Here is a 12,336-nt window from a genome sequence, read left to right on the forward strand (position 1 = left end):
GAAATCATCGAGTTACTGATTGATCACTTTGCCAAGATCTATCAGCTAGGTGGAGAATTTGAAGTTGTTGATGTGACATACTAATGTCAGAATTGAGGAAGATGAACAGGAGGTGCTCAGCATATAGTAAAATATTGACAAGACTACAGCAGTGGGGCTGGATGGCATGTTGGCCTGTGTGCTACGTGAATGTACAGGAGAATTGGAAGTACCTCTAACAAAGTTGTTCAGTCTGAATCTCAGCTATGTTGTAGATACTCTGACAGTGAATCTCACCTATGACAAAGTTCCAAGGTAGTGGAAAGAGGTTAAGATAGTTCCATTACATAAAGGTGGCTCCAAGACACAAGTGGCAAATTACAGACCAGTTAATATCTCAGGAATGGTAGTTAAAGAATTGGAAAAGTTGATTAAAATCCAGTAGTGGGTGGATAGGAATTTGATACTCCTATGGTGGGCAGTATGGCTCTATAAAAGGTAGGTCTTGCCTTAGTAATTTGCTTACATTTTATAATAGACTGATAGAATTAGATAAGGGAAATGGTTAACTGTGATACTGCTAGACTTTGCTAAGGCATTTGACAGAATACCACATGGGAAAACTATTGCAAAAGTTGGAGTAAATGGGAATGGATATGATGCTGGTAGCATGGATATGGAGGAAGAAGTGGCTGACAGACAAACACCAAAACTAGTATATGGTGGAGTGGAGTGGAATCTGGGAGAATGAGGGAAAATGAACCACGTTTCTATATTAGGGCCACTATACTTTAATTGTATACTAATCATATAGGGAAAAATTTAAGGGAGGAAAATTTGGTTGTTTTGATTGACGATAATGCAAAACTAGGAGGGCAGCAGTTGCTAAAGGTTATGCAAATATCCTGCAGGATGATTTAAATAAATTTGCATTATGGGCAAGAGATAATGGTTGTCAACTTAATGCTGCAAAATGTTAGGTTATGCACTTTGAGTTGAAAAGGTTACATACTGTTTATCTTACTGATGGTACTGGATTGCAAGAAATTGATGAGGCTAGGGACTTGGTGAAATAATAGTTGAAATACAGAGGGCATTTTGCAAGACTTGGATGTTGAAAAACACACTAACAATTAACGATGAGGAGGTTATTACTCTCTTTATAAGGCTGTGATTTGGCTTCATCTTCACTGCACATATTTAGTCACCTGAGTTTCTTTGTGATTAAGAGTAGTGCAAAGGATTCAGAGACAAGTGGTGAAGCTGGTGACATCTGGAATGCTCCCTTGAAAGTATGTGAGTTGCAATGTTTACTTGATAGACAAAACAAGAGAGGATGTGATAGAAACTTAAAATTTATTGAAGAGGTTCTATAAGATTGACACCAAGGAAATTTTTCAATACACGACAAATAGAACTGGTGGATTTCACCCCTGGAAGTTGTTTGAGAGTGTGATTAGTAAAGACGTGCAGAATAGATTTTTTGATTGGAAAGTAGTGAATGAGTGGAATGGATTGCTGCAATTAGTTGTAGATACTCTGACAGTGAATGATTTTAAGATGTATGGTAGATGATGTGTATATAAAGGTTATTATTGGTCTCCTATGATCAGTCTTTTGACCCCATGAAAATACTTGTTTAATAATGATTATGCTGAAGATTTCTTTTTTGAGGTGAGAGATATGTTGATAATATAAGCTAGTAACAAAAAGATAATATGTTGATAACATTTGAAATATCCTGATTAAAAGAAATTATAGGAAAATTGACCAGAGAATCGGAAAAAGGGTAAAAATATGAATATAAGAAAAACAGAAGTAATATGGTACAGCGATTCAATCATGAATTTGCACTTGCTTACAGGCGACTACTTTGAGCCTCCCAGGGATGAAAATTAAAGATCCGCCAAATGTAATAAAGAACCAGAAAAGAAAAGTAAGACATTAGTGCTTGTTGGAACCAATGCTTTAAGTAGCAACAAGTGTAGTATGAGAGAAGATAGTTGGAAGAAGTAAGAAAGAAAAGTGAGTTTGTTGGGAGTAAAAGTTGTTGGTTTTATACGGATATGACAGTAGTGAGTTAAGAATGAGGGCTGTGATAGCAAATGATTCAAGATACAGGATGTACAGAAGAAATTCAAGTTCTGGGATGTATGGAATGAATTTGATGGTAGGAAGGACTTGTACGAGAAGGAATGGCCTGCATTTGAAAATGGATTAGGCATCCTGATTCTTGAGAAATTATTAATTGGATTGAGATCTAATGTATAGTCAAGGAAACTAGCTTGTCATGTAAGGAATGATGAGAATATAAGTTCAGCTATGTTGTTGACAGGTTTAGGTATTGGTCATTGTTTTTAACTTATTTTAATGTATTAAAACACCAACGCTATTGACCTATTACTCTTACCTCAGTTTTGTCTAAAGTAATGGTGAAGGTTATCAACAGTCAGCTTCTTCAACATTTTGGGAACTGCTATCTAATTTGTGACCACCAGTATGGATTTTGCCACTCCATATCCGCTGAAGATCTCCTGACTTACATCACTTACATTTAGACCCATTCCGTAAAGAAATATGTTTGGAGAAACCTGTGCTGTTGCTCTTGACATCTCTAAGGCTTTTGATAGAGTCTGGCAGTGAGGGCTTCTCAAAGTTACCATCATTTGGACTGCTTTTGTCCTTGTGTAAATGGATTGCCAGTTTGATCTCAGATCGATCCCTACGTGTAATGGTGGATGGTGTTCTCTCTTCAGACTCTCCTGTCAATGCCGCTTTCCCTCAGGGCTCTGTCATTTCATCCAACCTCTTCCTGATTTATATAAATTACCTGCTCTCATTGTAAGTTCAGCTTACAATGAGAGCAGATGATAACACACTCCACTTGTCTTACTCATATTACAGACAATGCTCATCCATTGCTTCAAGATCATCTCTCATAAGTACCCAGAACACTGATCTTCACAGTATCCATGATTGGTGTGAAAGCAACCTAGTCCACTTCAATGCTTCCAAAATATGGTTCTGTCCTCCCCCCCCCCCCATGACTAGAAAAAAGGCCTCAGATCTTCTCTTACTTTTGATAATGCTGAGCTCAACAAGCAAGATAAAATCTCTCTTCTCAGACTGACTCTTACTCCAAACCTTTCCTGGCACAATCTTATAACTTCTATAGCATCAACAGCTTCCAAAAAACTTGACAGTACTTCACTACCAAACAGTTACTTACTCTGTACAAATCCCAAATCTGACCAACATTGGAATACTTCTCTCACGTATCTAATACCTAAGACCTAAAAATTCTTGATGTTGTTCAGGAAAGGGCAGACTGATTGATAAATGATTCTTTTCTTACAGACTCTTTAGCCACTATCCTGTAAAAGATAATTTCTGCATTGTCTGATATTTCCATGGCCATTGTTCAGCAGAACTAGCATCCATTATGCCTCACATTTCTGCTAGATCTACAGGAACTCATACTACAGCTGCTCAGCATCCTTTTACAATTGAGCTGCATACTCACTGAACCTGCTACTTCCAGTTACCTTTCATTCCCTCTACCTCAATTCTGTGAAACAGTTTCCCCTCATGAAGCATTTCCAAAGGACTACAATCGTCAACTATTCAAGAAGAATATCAACAGATTACTGTGTTCCTGACACGGCATCTGTTTGCTATAGTCTCTTCTGCCTTTCATGTGTGGATAATTTAAAATAAATAAATAAAAAAAAAACTAATTTATGAAAGGATCTTTATTGACTGGTTTGTATTTTGCTGGATTTCAAACCAGCTTTGGCAAAACAACATGTTACAGTTTACGCATGAATGAGTAAGGGAAACATCCAAATTGTAATGGACAAAATATCTCAAGTCTTATTTGCTGCTCCCTAAAGTTGCATAAAAGAAGTATTACAGTTGTGTAGGAGTCGATCTTAAGGTGACTGTCTCTCAGATTTTTGGAGATTAATGCATTCATACTTGTTAAAGTTAGAAAATGCTTCATAGCTATCAATGACTAAAAATAGTCTTTCTGACCTGAAATGACTCTATAGCACATCGGTTTTCTTCCCTCTAATCCTGTGTGTGTGGGAAGGGGTCAAAAGAATGGTCTGCCAGTCCAGACTTGCCATAATAATGGTAGCAAATGTATTTCTTATGTTCTCCAAGGCATAATGGATGATGATGAAATTGTTTGTGTAGATATCTTTCTCTGTGTATTGGCTTTCTATAAATGGAAAAAGATGGTAAGCCACCTGAAAAGGTCAATGACAAGAAAAGGCAAACAATTGTTTGGTTCTTTTTTCTAATGTGAAGTTAATTTTTGGGGTGTTGGCTGTTAAAGTAAGTTACAAAAGAATTTGATGTGTCTTGCCCATGGGGCCAAATGGCAAACACATCATCAACAAAGTGTAAACACTAAGGGTTAAAAGTAGCTGTGGTAAGTACTTTGTTCTCAAAGTGTTCCATGTAAAAGTTAGCTAAAGGGGAAGAGGGAAGAACCCACTGCAGTATCATTTAATCTGTTTGTAGATTATTCCTTGCCAAGTAAAAAGTACCTTGTAGACATAATATATTTGAATAATTAAAAGATATCGAAAGGAATTTTGACTTTATTAAACCAAGAGTATCTGTTAGTGGTACATTAGTAAATAAGTAAGTAACATCAAAACTAACCATTATGTCTAAATATTTCATCATCATCATAATCAAACCTTGCATTTATCCGGTCCCAAGCCCAGAAAAATGCGAGGGTTGATGTCAGAAAGGGCATCCGGTCGGAAAACTTCAATGCCAGCTCAAACTATGATTATGAGTTAAAGCGAAAATGATATAAGGGCTAGGGCATACCCCTTAAGTGATGCGCAGCCACATTGCCCTACAGCTGCGAGAAGTGGACAAGGGCTACCGCATCAATGGTGGGTGCAGTTAAAGAAGCGAGCCCAGCAGGTGGAGAGGATGTTGCGAGTGGGAACACTGAATGTTGGAAGCATGACTGGAAGGGGAAGAGAGGTGGCAGACATGATGAGGAAGAGGAAGTTGGACACATAAAATGTCCAACTTCCTCTTCCTGGGAGATGGATATAAATTGTTCTACTCTGGAGCGAATAACGAGGGAAGAAATAGTGTAGGAATTGTGGTGTGTGGCAGAATGAAGGGTGAAGTACTGGACGTGGGTAGAAGGAGTGACAGGATCATGCGAATGAAATTGGGTCTTGGAGAAGAGTGGGTGGTCGTATTATGTGTATATGCCCCGCAAGTTGGTTGTACAGCAAAGGAAAAAGATGAGTTCTGGAACGTGTTAGATGAAGAAATGAGGGAATTGGAAGAAAATGAGATGGTGATTGTCGGAGGAGACTTGAACGGACACATAGGAAGACAGAATAGAGATTGTGAAAGGGTGCATGATGGCCACGGAGTGGGAATGATGAACCAGGAAGGAGAGAGGGTTGTGGACTTTGCAGTAGCGTTTGATCTGGCAGTTGTGAACTCATTTTTCTACAAGAGGGAAGAATATTTGATAACATTTAGGAGTGGTAACAACAGATCACAAATTGACTACATTTTGACTAGAAGAAAACATCTTAAAATTGTGACAAATTGTAAAGTAATTCCAACAGATCAAGTAGCACAACAACACCGACTGCTGTGCGCAGACTTTAAAATAAGATCGAAGATAAGAACTTCTGGATGCCATGGGATGAAGACAATTAAATGGTTTCGCTTAAAAGAGGAGAGTGTGAGGAATCGTTTTAGGGAGAGGGTGTTAGAGAGGATTTCGGATGGACTGGAAAGTGTACAAGATTGGTGGAAACATAATTCAAAAGTAATCCTGAGCTGTGCAATCGAGGTGCTTGGTGAGACATCTGGAAAGATTAGAGAGCAGAAGGAGGGTTGGTGGTGGAATAATGATGTACAAGTGGCAGTGACAGCTAAGAGGAAGGCAAAGCAGAAGTGGAATGAGTCAAGAGTGGAAGAGGACAGAGAGGTGTACAAAGAGAGAAAGCAAGAAGCCAAGAGAGTTGTGGCACATGCGAAGGCCATGGCATATCAAGATCTGTATGATCAATTAGAAACAAAGGAAGGACTGAGAAAAATTTACCAACCAGCGAAATGTAGAAATAAAGCAGCAAAGGACATCTTACATGTGAGGCAGATCAAAGATGCTGAAGGAAGAGTATTATGGAGGGATATGGACATAAGAAACAGATGGAAAATATACTTTGAGGGACTTTTGAATGAGGAAAATGCAAGGACTCACAGAGGAGATGGGCAGCCTTCTGAGGGGATGGTGCAGAACATCAGTAGAGTGGAAGTGACGGAGGCCATGAAAAGGATGAGGAATGGAAAATCGGTGGGCCCCGACAGAATTCCAGTGGAGGCATGGAAGGCACTGGGGGAAGAGGGAATTGACCTGCTGTGGGACCTGTTCATGAAAGTTTGCCAACAGGAAAATATACCTGAGGAATGGAGGGAGAGTACTCTTTTTCTCATCTACAAGGGTAAAGGGGGATGCACAAGACTGTAAAAATTACAGAGGAATAAAGTTGATGTCTTACACAATGAAGATCCTAGAAAGAGTTCTTGATGGTAGATTGAGGAAGGAGGTGGAGATTGCAAAGGAACAATTTAGCTTCATGCCTGGTAGGTCAACAACAGATGCTATCTTTGGATTACGGCAGATGATGGAAAAATATCGAGAGAAACAAAGGGAGCTACATCTGGTATTTATTGATCTGGAGAAAGCATACGATAGAGTGCCAAGGCAAGAAGTCTGGAGGTGTCTGAGGGGGAAGAAGGTGCCGGTGAAATATGTCAGGTTGGTGCGGGAAATGTACAGAAATGTGAAGACAAGTGTTCGGACCTGTTTGGGACAGACAGAAAGTTTTCAAGTAACAGTTGGCTTGCATCAAGGGTCAGCATTAAGTCCGTTTCTGTTTAATATTGTGATGGAGGTGGTAACAGAGGAGGTGAGAGAAGATGCACCTTGGACAATGTTGTATGCAGATGACATCTTGCTGTGTGTAGATTCAAGAGAAGAAGCGGGAACTAAACTGGAAAGATGGAGAAAAGTACTGGAAGAGAGAGGTATGAGACTGAGCAGAAGTAAGACAGAGTATATGTATTGTGCAGTGGGCGGTGGCCAGGAGACAGATCTGGAGCTGGAAGGAAATGTCATCAGGAAGGTGAGAGACTTTAGATACTCAGGTTCAACAGTGGAAGAAGATGGAGGAGCTGAGAAGGAAGTGGGATGCAGGATACAAGCAGGTTGGAGGAACTGGAGGGAGATTGCTGGAGTGTTATGCGATAAGAGGGTGCCGATCAATCTGAAAGGCAAAATTTATAGGACAGTAGTGAATTTATAGTGAGTAATGACATATGCTATAGAAATTGTGGCCCTGATGAAAAATAACATCAGCAGGATGGAAGTAGCAGAGATGAGAATGTTTAGGTGGATGTGCAGTTGTGACCAGAAAGGATCGTCTGAGAAATGACTATGTCAGCGGAACAGTGAAAGTTACGAACTTAGGAGCGAAAATACAGGAGGCAAGGTTGAGATGGTTTGGTCATGTGATGAGGAGGGAGGATGAATATGTGGAAAGAAGGGTCACGCTGATGGATGTGCAAGGAAGGCGGAAGCGTGGGCGGCCAAAGAAGAGATGGAGGGAGCTGATAGAAGAGGACTTGAAGATGAAGAACTTGAATGTGGTGACAGCCCAAGACAGGAAGGTGTGGAGGAGACTCATTACAAACAGTGACCCCACTTAAGTGGGAGAAGCTACAGAAGAAGAAGAAGAATATTTCTATTATCTAAGGCACTTTGTACCGTATCAATCCACCTATATCTTGGTCTTCCTCTGGGTCGTTTTGCTGCCAACCTGGCAAAGAACACTCGTTTTCATGAGATTCTATTGTAATCATGCGCCCTAACTGTATGTTATTCCTAATTTTGTTTAAATACTGTACTGATGATGTCCTAAGATACTTAGGATGAAATATTTAAAATTAAATAATTATCACTGTGGTTTATACATGTGTTTCTTCTAATTAAAGAACACTTGTTTTGCTAATCTTCTTTCCCCATTCTGTTTAAGTGACCATACCACCTGAGATTAGCTCTGCTAACAATTTCCTGAATGAGTTCTTTCCTAATATCCTCGTTTTTAATATGATATTGCCATTGTTGCCATCTGTTCACGCCTATAATCTTTCTCAGGACTCTCATATCTGTGGTCTCTAGTCTTTGGTCAAGTGTTTTACTTCTGACCCAGCTCTCAGATCCATAAGTTAAAACTGATTTGAACACTGTCTTGGATTCAGCTAATTTAGTGTTCCGACTAATTTCTCTCTTATTCCATATGAATTTATTCAATTGACTTCCCACCATACCAGCTTTGCTGATTCTGTTGCCTATTTCTATATTTAATTTACCATCTTCACTAAAAATTGTGCCTAAGTAGCTGAAAAGTTTTACTTGTTCCACAGGTTCTCCATCCACAACACAGTTGACATTTTCAATGATTCTACGTATTTTCTTTGTCTTTGTCTTTTTATTGCTGACCTTCATACCATATCTATTACAACAGTTATTCAATTTAGTCAGAGAATCTTGCAGACTTGTAGCGGATTTATTTAGAAGTATAACATCATCTGCATAAAGCAAAGAGCTGACATTAACATCTCCAATTTTGATATCATGTTTAATACCACTTTCCTTCATATTGTGATCCATATAGATAATGAATAACAGAGGGGATAATGTACATCCTTGTCTAACACCAGATTTAACATTAAACCATTTTCCTGTACTTCCTTCAATTCTAACTGCTGACTTACAACTCAAATAAAGACTAAGTATTGCTTGATATAATGCCCCATTCACACCATATAACTGCAGTGTATTGAATAGCTTCTCTCTTGGCACCTTGTCGTATGCCTTTTCCAAATCGACAAAACTTAAATACAGATCTTTGTTATATTCCCATGCTTGCTCGACTATTTTTCTTAAAGTGAAGATCTGATCCTGACAGCCTCTATTTAGCCTGAATCCACTTGTTCTTCACCAAGCTTTTCTTCCACAATTCTTCTAAACCGTTTCTCAAGTATACTTGCATTGATCTTGCTAGGAACACTCAGTAGGGAAATACCTCTGTAATTCTCGCATTCAGTTTTCTTTCCCTTTTTATATATGGGTACTATGAGAGCTCTACTCCAATCATTGGGAATTTGTCCCTGTATCCAGGCTTTCTGAACTACGCATTGCAGCCACTGTAAGACTATTATACCACCATACTTCAGCATTTCTGGTCGAATATCATATACTTCTGCTGCCTTTCCACATTTCAATTTCAATTTCCACATTTCAAGCCATCCTTTGATGGCTTTTTCTACTTCAAGTATGGATATGTATTCCTGACTGCATGCCTGGGCAGTGTTTTTTACCACTGTGCTGTCATCACTGCTTGTTTTTCAAAGTAATTATTCCATACTTAAAGGATATCTTTTTCTCCCATTTTCATGTCACCTTTATCATCTCTAACTCCTTTGACAGTACTCTTTCCTCCATTCCTAAGCTTCTTCAACAACCTCCAGAATATTTGGCCACCTTCTTGATATTTATTTTCTATATTCTTGCCAAAGTCCTCCCATGACTTTTGTTTAGCTAGTTTCACACAGTGTTTAGCATTCTTGCCTTTGTCTCTGTATTCTATTTGACAGTATTCTATTCTATTTGAACTTTTTGTATTCTGTTTGAACTTTTGATATGCTTTCTTCTTTTCCTTCACTGCCTCTTTAACTTCCTGTGTCCACCAGGGAGTTCTGATTTTTTTATCCTTGCAGACAACCTCACCACATGCCTCTCTGGCAGAATCAATCAATGTATTCTTCAGAGTTTGCCACTGAATCTCGAAGGTTTGGTTCCTGTTCTTAAACTCTTTCATTTTTTTCTTCAATAATCTTTGTGTATTTTAGTCTACAGTTCACATCTGAGAGCTGCTCAACTTTTATTCGCTTTAAAACTTTCTTACATGTTATTCTTTTCAATATGAAATTCAATTTTATCCTGCTCAAGACTAAATAGTGATCACTTCCAATTTCAAATCCTCTGTACACTCTGGTGTCCTGCACTAGGGAGAAAACATCACTATCAACAATAACATAGTCAATGAGACTTTTCTTATTCCTAGCCTCTTCTCTCCATGTGAATTTGAGCACATTTTTATGTTGGAACATGGTGTTAGTAATAACCAGTCCATGTCCTGAGCAGAAATCCAACAGATTTTTGCCATTATTATTAGCTTTGCTCTTTTCTCCAAATTTTCCCAAAATATTTTTGTATGTCTCACAATCATTTCCTACTCTGCTATTTAGATCCCCCAACAAGGACCAACTTTTCCTTTTTCATTGTATCAGTTGCTTTTTCTAAAGCATCAAAAAATTCCTCCACGTCTACCTTAGTAGAACCTTCTGTGGGACCATAGGCCCAAATAAGTCTCATTGTCCAGTTCCCCATTCTCATATTTGCCGACATCACTCTACACAAGAAGATTAGCCTAGTATTTTGTGTTGAATATTATGGCTACTCCTTCTTTTCCTTGATTGTCATTGCCTGAATATAACATTTTGTATTTATTGCTCAGAAAGATCTCACCAGTTTTTGTCTTTTTTTTTTCAGTCACTCCTATTTTGTCGATCTGGTACTTATCTAATTCGTCAGCTAGCTCCATTTCTTTGCCATTCAGACTTCTTATGTTGATAGTACCGATCTTTAACTCTGGTGATGTTAAGTTGGGGTTTGTTTTCAGATTTGTTCTGGTAGCTGACTTTTTGCTGTTTGCCTTGGGTTCCCATGGCAAAAACAACGGTGGCCTTGTTTAACCGGGTGATGCCACAGCCGGCATGAAATTTTGTCATGTTGTACCATCATTTTGTATTTTGGTTTAACCAATAAGAATACAATTTGATCGGCTAAATCCCAAATTGCCAGCCCATCCTCATTCATTCAGTATCCATTAGATACCCAACGGGATGCACCACGAGAAGGTGAGGATTGGACATTAGGTCCAGAGCCCTGGTTGGTTCTCTGCATTCCTTTAAAGGCTTTTCTCAGTTATACAGCTTTGACCCTTAAGCACCCCGTGGTACAACATTAATATTCAAAAAGATGGAGGTAAGCTATTTTAAACTGAAATTAATGTAAAATCCTCAGGTTAAGTATTGAAATACTGTTACTTAAAATGCTATGAGCACAAGAAGTAGTTATTATTTTGAAACTCGTTTATTATGTTCTTATTTAAGTATCTGGCATATGCTAGTCATTAAGAAGTAATGTACAATTTTTTTTTTTTAATATTAAATTGCTGATTGTTACCTATAACTGAGTCTCCATGAAATCTACAGCCATACCTCAATACAGACAACTCATGTTATATGCGATTTTGTTATCTGCGTTTTCTCATATGTGCAGTTTCATTATTGTGGTACATAAGTACTATCGCACTTTCCTATCCAAGGTGTGGAAATAGAAGATGCTGGTTTTTTTGTTATTTTTCATCAGATCTTCATACAAATCTTTTGCATTCTCTCATATGACCACTTCTGACAAAGGCATGTTTTGCTGGTTCTGATACTCAATCCACACAACCAGCATACTTTCCATTTTCTCAACTTTTTCAGATCTGTGCATATGCCTTGCTTGTTGTGAAAAAGTTGAGAAAATGGAAAGTATGCTGGTTGTGTGGATTGTTCAGATCTGTGCATATGCCTTGCTTGTTGTGAAAAAGTTGAGAAAATGGAAAGTATGCTGGTTGTGTGGATTGAGTATCAGAACCAGCAAAACATGCCTTTGTCAGAAGTGGTCATATGAGAGAATGCAAAAGATTTGTATGAAGATCTGGTGAAAAATGAAAAGCAACCAGCACCTTCTGCTAGAAGTTGTGGGTAGTTCAACAGCTATAATAAGAGTCGCTATGTCTTCTACAATCACAACATGACTAGCAAGGCCATTGCAGCTCATGTTGCCACTGAAGAATTTTCATGCAAAGCAAAGTTAGCAGAAGAAGATTACACACTGAGAGATTACAATCAGAAATTGAAAATGGCAAGTTTCAAATTTGATTGAGAGATTCTTGAAAAAGTAGCCTTCACCCTTCTATGAGTCTTCAACTTCAGCATGCCAGCTAAAGAAGATGTAATTAAGGTGTGGTTACTATGTATTAATCATGAAAATAAAGAACTGTTTTAATAGTTATTTGTTTTATACACACGGAATATTTTATTTACTACTCTTATGCCTTTAAAATGTATGAAAAATAGGTTGCATTTTCAATTAAATTAACCTTGAAAGATTAGGATCTT

The 12,336-nt window shown here is 38.3% G+C and overlaps 1 protein-coding gene across 3 annotated transcripts in view; it reads left to right on the forward strand.

The window, feature by feature from the left end:
• Positions 1–12,336, forward strand: part of LOC150100942 (enoyl-CoA delta isomerase 2-like) — a 172,516-nt gene that overhangs the window by 36,066 nt on the left and 124,114 nt on the right. The gene's annotated exons all lie outside the window — the stretch shown is intronic.

Source organism: Typopeltis vanoorti, chromosome 12 (genome assembly GCF_054136105.1).
Source record: "Typopeltis vanoorti isolate ZY-2024b chromosome 12, IOZ_Tvanoo_1.0, whole genome shotgun sequence".
NCBI lineage: Eukaryota > Metazoa > Arthropoda > Arachnida > Uropygi > Thelyphonidae > Typopeltis > Typopeltis vanoorti.